Source organism: Sinocyclocheilus rhinocerous, unplaced genomic scaffold (assembly GCF_001515625.1).
Source record: "Sinocyclocheilus rhinocerous isolate Xijiao unplaced genomic scaffold, SAMN03320098_v1.1 scaffold968, whole genome shotgun sequence".
In the NCBI taxonomy this organism is placed as follows: domain Eukaryota; kingdom Metazoa; phylum Chordata; class Actinopteri; order Cypriniformes; family Cyprinidae; genus Sinocyclocheilus; species Sinocyclocheilus rhinocerous.
In genome coordinates, this window is record NW_015662082.1 from 404035 (window position 1) to 412047 (window position 8013).

The following is an 8013-nucleotide window of genomic DNA, read 5'->3' on the forward strand; positions in this document are numbered from 1 at the left end:
GAACATTTTTGAAAACGCCTGCCAGGGTGAAGATTTTCAAAAACTCCGGTTGCAGTGTTACCGTGTAGACAGCGAAACCGGAGATTTTGGCTTGTGACGTAGGAGCATGCACTGTTATCTCCGCCTACTGGAAACTTTTTCAGGCTTCTAATTGGCCAACATGGTTTTACGGTTGAGATTATATCGCCACCTGTTGGTTTGGCATGCTCTTGACAGTGCTTCATAGCATGCGTTCGCGTTTTCATTTGGACGGAGATTTTTTTTAAAACGGAAGAAGGAAAAACTCATAATTTATAAACTCATCATTTATAAAAATACCCATGTACGTGTGGACATGGCCTAAGATATTTACATAAAAGCCATTTTATTTTAATTGTGTAAAATATTTTCCATCACAAAGTGGAAATGTTCAAGACCTTCATGGAGAAAATAATTATTGGTTACATTGTTGAACAAAAGGGAAAGTGTGAAATATGAGTTCACTCTCTTATGTGTATTCTAGGCAAGGCAAGGCAAGTTTATTTATATAGCACATTTCATACACAATGGTAATTCAACTCTCCTCTTTTCTGAGCTATTTATAAGGGTCCAAATGAAGCCAAATGCTCTGCTACAAAAGGTAGTGTTTCTGCTTTTGTCTTGTAATTAACTACATAGACAACTTGTAATATTACTCATATTAAAAAGTTGTTTTGTTGAAAGCATTGATCATAGCTTCTCTATACATTTACTTTTTAGATCTACTTTCTCTTTACCTCTATCTGCCTTAAGGCTTAGTTTAGTCCAGTGGACTAACTCTCATCTGGTTTTTATTTTCCCTGCGTTGTCTAATGAAACCTGACCGTTTTTAAAAGATCTAGAGTTATGGGCCTATCAATAAATACCATATTCTCCCTTTGAAGTTGCCTGGGCTGTGGAAAGTGGTAAGATGTCATGTGTTAAAATTATGGCCTGATTCCTTAAAACTAATCTACTCTGCTTGACATGGCCAGGTTTTAGTGCATGTATGCTTTATTTATCTTGACAACTGGCAGGCAAGGCCTTTTTCAGGTTTGCCCAGATGTCAAGTCCTTTTTGCATCTTGCTTAACGTTTTTTTCCCCTATGACCCCCTGAGGAACACTAAAACACTAGAGAAGAAAAAAAAACTCAGAAGAAAATAAGAGAGCAAATATGATGCATGTGCAGCTGGATGACTATTGTTGAGTCATTTAAATTCTAGACCCAATACAATTTTACCTTAATGTATATCAGATGTTTTGCTACAGGTATGAGGGATTCATTTCATTGGTCACTGATTCATACATTCTTCCGCTGGTTGTGCTCATTTTTGCATTTTTTTTTTTTAATGAACAGCTATACTAAAAAGAGTCACATTTTTCCCGATTGATGACCTTCAGGATTAAAATCTACACCAAGATCATGTCTTTCTGACAGTTCCTTGGTTACAGGCCTCCCAGCTGTTTTGGTAAATGAATGATAGTAGCCATGCAATATCAAGTGTGAGAAATGCCAACATTTCTATTACCGCTCAAGTGAAATATGTAAAGTTAAAAGCAAGAGATGAGTAGATACTGTAGGTGCATAAGTCCATTAGGCCATGATGTAAACTTTTTCTGCCCTGCTCTCTTGGCAGATGAGCGGCAATGCAAAGAGTCTGGCCACAGTAAGTCTGGGTTTGTTTACCTAAGCCACTTACTGGTCTACTCTACAGTAAAAAATGTGTAATGGACCTGTAAACCCTTTGTGGTTTACACTTACCACCATTGGAAAAGAAGAAGAAAAACGTTTTACTAAAAAGGTAACACAACATTGTTCCATAATGAAAAATGTAAATATATTATAATTTATTGAAACATCCTGAAGGAACATTTCATTCAAGAACATTGGCTATAAAAATACACTTTTCACAGGGGAAAAGGTGGCACGGCAACACAAGCTCAACTACTGAAAGAGGAACCAAAATTCTGTATGTAGATGATATGATCAGTTTCTGTTTCTTAGTACTGGATCCTTTCTTCTTGGTGAAGTAAGCATGAATTTGTTGCTTGGTACTTTGTTACATCAAGCCAAATGTGTTCATGTTGCCTGGAGTCTATATCGTACCATAGAGGGCTAAATGTAAGTATACTGGCAATCCAAATGTTCTCTGGGCTTCTCAAATGCATGTGAATTTGTGCATTAAAAAAACAAAACAAATTGTAACTTTGTGATCCATGTAATTTCAATGAAATGCACAGCAGGAGGTGATATTGCTCTGTGGGACTGTTCCCACCATTGGGTTTCTTCATGAGGTCAAATCTTAGATTGTCTGATTCGGTCTGATATCCTACACTGGTCTACTCTACAGTAAAAAATGTGTAATGGATCTGTAAACCCTTTGTGGTTTACATTACCACCATTGGAAAAGAAGAAGAAAAACGTTTTACTAAAAAGGTAACACAACATTGTTCCATAATGAAAAATGTAAATATATTATAATTTATTGAAACATCCTGAAGGAACATTTCATTCAAGAACATTGGCTATAAAAATACACTTTTCACAGGGGAAAAGGTGGCACGGCAACACAAGCTCAACTACTGAAAGAGGAACCAAAATTCTGTATGTAGATGATATGATCAGTTTCTGTTTCTTAGTACTGGATCCTTTCTTCTTGGTGAAGTAAGCATGAATTTGTTGCTTGGTACTTTGTTACATCAAGCCAAATGTGTTCATGTTGCCTGGAGTCTATATCGTACCATAGAGGGCTAAATGTAAGTATACTGGCAATCCAAATGTTCTCTGGGCTTCTCAAATGCATGTGAATTTGTGCATTAAAAAAACAAAACAAATTGTAACTTTGTGATCCATGTAATTTCAATGAAATGCACAGCAGGAGGTGATATTGCTCTGTGGGACTGTTCCCACCATTGGGTTTCTTCATGAGGTGTACTGACACAGAACAAGCACTCACAAAAACACACTCCCTAATCCCCACACAGCAAAAAGGGAAGTGTTAAGGCGCTGGCTGCAGCATCCATTACAAGAGAGTGGATTTCACAATCAAAGCTCTCTATTGTTCTTTAGGATTGAGACTGAGCCATGTTAAGATGTCTAATACCATATGCACTGAGGTTTTCCATTCCCAAACACTCACTTTCAGCCAAACCACCTTTTCACCCTGTGTATACCTTAAGGTGACGTGGTTGCAGACATATCACTGCTGTGGGGATCTGTCGAACAGTGTATGTCTTTGGAAGGAAGAATGATATAGGATAACAGAAAAGACGCAAGGATTTGAGGGATGATCTATCATTTTGTATGTGTGCCATGTTGCAGAGGCTTGTGAGGAGTAATTTAAGCAGATACAGTTCTGGGAAGCCAGCACGCAGCTGACTGAAATGGAATCTGGAGTACGGGAGTGTTGCTGAGCAGCGGCGTGGAGATGGAGTTACTCATGACTCCGAGTGGTGTTACTTTTCTGCAGTGCCAGCTGGCCCGCCGTGCATCGGGTAGGCCTTAGGTTACATGGTTAGAATGCAATCACTGCTTGAGGTTATTGGTTTTGTTCAGACATATTTTTCAGGGTACGCCGCATCTCTTGGGCCTAGTGAATTTGAAATAGCAGAAAACTGTCTTGAGATATCTGAAATGAAGCACTTTGCTGGCAGAAATTCAAAATGCTCAAAAATATGATCTGTTTTTCCTTCTGGCTTGGTCTAGTCTCCTCTTGATCGTTTAAAAAGCACAAAGCACATTTGTTTCTACATGCTTATCTTTGACTGATGCATACTGTCCAGTAATTATCTATCATAAAGAGATTATGTATTTTTAAAATTTGTATTATTGCAATGCACAGTTCTTTTGACACATTTTTTTAAAGCAATAATATGGTTTACAGTGAGGCACTTACATTGGAAGGGAATGAAACCAATCTGAAAACAGTCAAATACTCAGTTATGATATAGTGACATGATTTTAGTGTGAAAAATTGTTCTTTTATATCTAAAGTTATATCCATTTTGTATTTATATCTAAAGTTAAATCCATATATCCATGACGAAATATTGCTTAAAACCCTAGAACAATGGTAAAAAAATCAGATTTTAGTTCAAAATCAGAATAATTAAGAATTTCTGCTTTGAAATTCTCCAAAAATGACACAAATTAAAACTTTTTTTGTACGTTTTTGTAAAAACTGCTCATGCTACATGTATGTAGCATCTTTGTTTGGACTGTGATTAAAATGCAGTGGTTGCTTCTAATTTCAAATGGCCAGTTCAGCCTGTAATAGAGCAAATAAACAGCTTGTTCATGTACTCTTTCATTCTTTCTTGTCTCTTGCTTAAAGAAAAAAAAAATCAGCTATCAGAATCAGCCCATTTGCTGGCAATCGGAATCGTCCATGAAAAATCATGATCTGTGCATCTCTAGCTTTTGTAGATAGCCTACTGGTTAGTTTCCTCAAACAATCATAACTTTGACCACTCACAGCAAGTTAAGAGCGAGCAAGTACAGTGGTCTACTTAAACTGGTATGCACACACATAAAAACACATAGTAGACAGTAATAGTAGAATTAAAAGTAGCAGAACAAATTAGATTGCAAAACAAAATGAAGAGCTAGCAGAAAAAGAAAAGTAATGTGAGAACATATAAATGGTGAAAGTAAAAAGAGGAAAAAAGATGTGGGAATGTTTATGAAATGTATTGAGCACATACCTAGCTAAGAGTTCTCAGTTCTAAGAACTTTGTTTAACATTCTGGTAAGGTTCTCTCAGAGGTTCTTCTAGTAACATTAATAGAACATTTGTTCAAAGTTTTCAGTCAAATATTTAATATTTTTGAAAAATATTAACACACAGTTGTTATTTCTACATCGTTCATGGGGTGTTTTTTTTCTGAAATGTTTTAGACATTTGTCTAACATTTTTTTTTAAACATCATTTTTTACTACATGTTTCAGAACATTTAGAGAACATTCAAAAGTAGCATCCCCATGCTTGAAATGATAAATGTAAGAGGTTTAAAAAAAAAAAAAGCATGTTTTGAATATTCAGAGAGGAATAATGTTTGCATAACTTAATGAGAACATTAGTAAAATGTTCTTGAAACATATTTTTGTTAACTGGGTATTGGGTGTTTGTCTTAAAAGGGCTTACATTTCAATCACAGTCACTCAGACATTCCCATGAATATCACTGTGAAATGAGCTAAATACCTGCTCCTATTGTCTTTTCCAGTGGGGTTCTCACGTTCTTTGCAGAATGAGTGAAAGAAGCCATCAAGCTGCCTAATTATGTGACTATATCACCATCTGTGGGAAGGCTGCCTCTGAAGAATGGCCCATCTGTTAAAGACTGTGGCCTGAGGGTCTGGCTGAAAGAAGAAGCTTTGAAAAGCCATGGATCGATGGCTTCATCTCAGAATGGCAGAGAGCCACGTAGAGACCCCGCACAACACTATCCCACCTTTATAAGAGCGAAGGTTAATGCCGGGCCATATGTCATGGTGAGATGGTTAAAAGTTCTGACTGATGTCCAAATGGATTCTGGATGTGCACATTGTGTTGTGGTAGCTCAGAGAAGTTTATAATTTCAAAATTGATAATAATTGGTTTTTACACAATTTGCAAGGCTAGGCTTGTAAATCAAGTCTTTTTATAATGTTAAATGATGCTTCTATTCATGTCCAAGCATGGTGCAATATGCTCTGTAACATATTCTTCTGCATTATTTTATATTACATTATGTGCCACTGAGTAAAATTAGGATTTGCTTGCAACATCGTAACTTTCCTCGTTGGTAAATGAACAACAACAAACGTAGTTTTACAACATTTCTGCTGGCTCTGCAACACAGGGAACTCTGTTTATATGGCCTGAACATATACAATATATATGCTGTAGAAAAAAAAGCTCTTTGATTTAAACTGGAAGCAGATGTGTGTCAATGCCTTCTAATATAAGGTGAAGTAGATGTATTAAAAGAAAATAAGTTTGCACCATTTTTGCTGAGAATCACATAATTAAAATCATTAATGCCTCACAAAAAGGCTAAGCCTTAACTTAAAAAACACAATGCCTCCAGCATGTGAGCCAATCGTCATGCATGAAACTCATTAGATGCAACAGCTTTTCTTTCTTTTCTTTTTTTCTTTTAGAAATGGTACCAAAATAGCACTGAATCTAACAGTCCTCGTTAATAACTTTTGCCTGCTTGGATGGATTGATCTCACCAACAGGCAGAAGACAGGAGATTAATGGAACCTGGTTGCATACTCAATTACGAGAAATGCATTTGTGAAGCAAACTGCCAGTGACTCTAATCTGAGGAATTCTGACTCTCTCCCGAGGTCAGTAATTGGGTGTCTTTTTTTTTTTTTTGCTCTCTTCTCTCTCTCTTTTCTGTCTGCCCCTCCAGCAGGCCTGGACATGTACTGAAGCTCTTTGAAATGCATCCTCCTTCAGGCCAGCCAAAAACATGCTTTCTCAGAAACCAAATGCTCTTTCTCACTCTCAGAATCATTTGGGAATTTGAAGATCTGCACAGTACAAGCTGAAATCTGGGTTCATGTTGCTATTTGCTTATCGGTAATGGCTGTTATTGCTCTTGCATCTTCTGCTCAAAGTCTATTGAACTAACTTGCTTTTCTATCTTTAAAAATATTCAAATTCTCATACTCTGCAAAGAGAATAAATTATTATGAATATAAATACTAACTTCATTGCACATTGCATTCATTAGTACATTTTGATTTCAGTAGATCATTACATATTTAGAATACTATCTGTAATCTTAACCAATAATCTAAACTGAATGTCTTGAGATTATGAGCACTGCTTGATGTGAGATCATGGTAGATCTGAGTCGTTCTGATATCGCCTTTCCACTTCAATTAAGGTTGCCATTGACATCAGAAATAGCTGGGATGCTAAGCAGTTTCAAACCCATAGGAACAAAAACAAAGACACCAAACCCATAAATGCCACAACATGACCTAACAAGTGAGACAAGAACCTTGAGAATGCAGTAGGGTACAACTGCGGAAATGTATATCTACTAACTATGTTGATCAGTGAATTGTTTAGTCAAAGCCACACTCACTCACATACATACACTTAGTTAGTTAGTCACAAATTAGATGATGCCTTTGTTGAGTCCTTATTGTGTCTGAACACATACAACTGCAGGTAGTTTAATTAGTTTTGCTATAATGTGAGTTTTTGACTGACATGCGTGTTAAAGGGAGAATTTTTTGGGATGTGTGTTTCAGTTTGCTTTTGCATTTGTTCCCCATTATACAGGAAACATACAGTACATTAATGGTAATTTTCCCGACAGCTGCATTGAAAGCTAGAACAATCCAGCATGAGTTTTCTACGACTTGTGGGAGCCATGCTGCGCTCACAATTTTTCCCAACAACCCCCTCTGACACCGCCAGCAATTCCTAAACCCCTCAAAGTTCCCAGCCAAAGCAGAGGGAAGAAGGGGAGGAGACAGTGAGAACGCTAAAGCTGCTGTGTTAACCAGCTTACTGCAATTAGAATTTATTTAGGGCTTACAAGGAATCCTTTCACTATTGAATAAATCAGGGCTGATATGACATGGTTCAGGTGGAAGTGGTGATTTCAGCGCAGGTCTTGTCTCCTTGTAATTACCCCTGTCCCACCTTCAGCGCTCTGGGCTGCTGCATAGAGGAACGCCCCTCTCTTGAGCGAGCGCTGGAAACTCGAACCCCCCACTGTCCCGCAGCCTTCACTGTGCTTATAATCATGACGTTAAAAGAAATGTCAGTACACACCAGTGGTTCCATTTGAAGAGGGCAGGTGAAGTGTTCGGCAGATACCTCACTCTCTTAGCTGGCAAGACGCCACTGTGAAGTGGTTTAGGGGTGCTAATTAGAGTTTGTTAGCATGTTTAATTAGAGGTAAATTTCCATGTCATTATCAAAAAGAATTGATACTGGATGGCTTTGGATCAGTTAATTTTTATAAATGTTATATAATTCTATTCCATCCTTTCTAATTAAA

The 8013-nt window shown here is 37.2% G+C and overlaps 1 long non-coding RNA gene across 1 annotated transcript; it reads left to right on the forward strand.

The window, feature by feature from the left end:
• Positions 1-3154: 3154 nt before the first annotated feature.
• Positions 3155-6362, forward strand: LOC107727451 (uncharacterized). Its single transcript, XR_001638357.1, has 3 exons — positions 3155-3493; positions 5224-5491; positions 6143-6362. It is a non-coding gene; the product is annotated as an uncharacterized LOC107727451 (long non-coding RNA).
• Positions 6363-8013: the final 1651 nt, after the last annotated feature.